This window comes from Crocodylus porosus, unplaced genomic scaffold (genome assembly GCF_001723895.1).
Source record: "Crocodylus porosus isolate Cpor-Errol unplaced genomic scaffold, CroPor_comp1, whole genome shotgun sequence".
In the NCBI taxonomy this organism is placed as follows: Eukaryota; Metazoa; Chordata; order Crocodylia; family Crocodylidae; genus Crocodylus; species Crocodylus porosus.
In genome coordinates, this window is record NW_017728886.1 from 33432783 (window position 1) to 33433951 (window position 1169).

The following is a 1169-nucleotide window of genomic DNA, read 5'->3' on the forward strand; positions in this document are numbered from 1 at the left end:
CCCCCCCTCTATCCCCTTGCTAATTGATGAGGAAGTATATTCCTCCTTGATGTAGAGTGCTACTCCTCCACCTTTCCTTCCTATCCTGTCCCTCCTGTATAGCCTATAGCCCTTGACACTCACCGCTACATAGATCCAGTTTTATCTATGTATTTTAGATCAATTTTAGATTAGTTTCTGTGCATGGAACTTGTGTTCAGTTACAGGTTTAGACTGATTGCCAGTCACTGAGACTGGGTTTTTAAGTGTAAAGTCAGCACTGGGACAAGCTAAGTTTAAATTGGCAGTCATTTTGAACCCAGTTTAACTTCCTAAATATTGCTCTGTTGTGCAACAGATTTGCACTGGTTTCTGATAACTTAGAGTGCTTTGTGTGTAACTTCTGTCCCTAGACCTGGTGATTTCTTTATAAACCTTTATAATAAACTTGTTATTTTTTAAACAGGTTTTGTATTTAAATATTCTGAATTCTTTTGTGGTGCACTGTAGTTCTGATTAATGACAAGTGACTCTTCTTTAGTTTAAAGGTTGATTGCTGCTACTGTATTGCTCATTCCCTTATTTCTTTTTCTTTTTATAGAGCTGACTGAAGCATTTTCAATCAAAGGGTTTTTCATCAAAATATTGTTTATGTCAAAACCAACAGTTATTTTGCAGAAGTATTTGGTTTTGATAAAGTTTGCAGTAAGAAGACTTTTTAAGGTCAAAATGGACCCTCTGATCATTTACACACATACAAAAACACATGTACATTTATACATACATACATCCAAGCACAAATTTAAAACCTGCTCTTTTTTAACAAAACTAATATTTTTTTTACACAAATACATTTTGTGAAAGTCATAAGGCTGGACGGGGCTTCAAGGGTCATCTAATACAGCTGTCTGGTCAAATACAAGATGTGCTGATCCTAGGCCATCCTAGAGAGATACTCTTCTTGAAAATCTCCAGGGTGTTTATCTAGGCTTTCCACAATTCATAGTTTCATAGTTTCTAGGGTCAGAAGGGACCTGGGCAGATCATCTAGTCCGACCCCCTGCCATGGCAGGAAAGAATACTGGGGTCAAACGACCCCGGCAAGATGTTCATCTAACCTCTTAAACACCCCCAGGGTAGGAGCCTGCACCACTTCTCTTGGAAGTTGGTTCCAGACCCTAGCCGCCCTG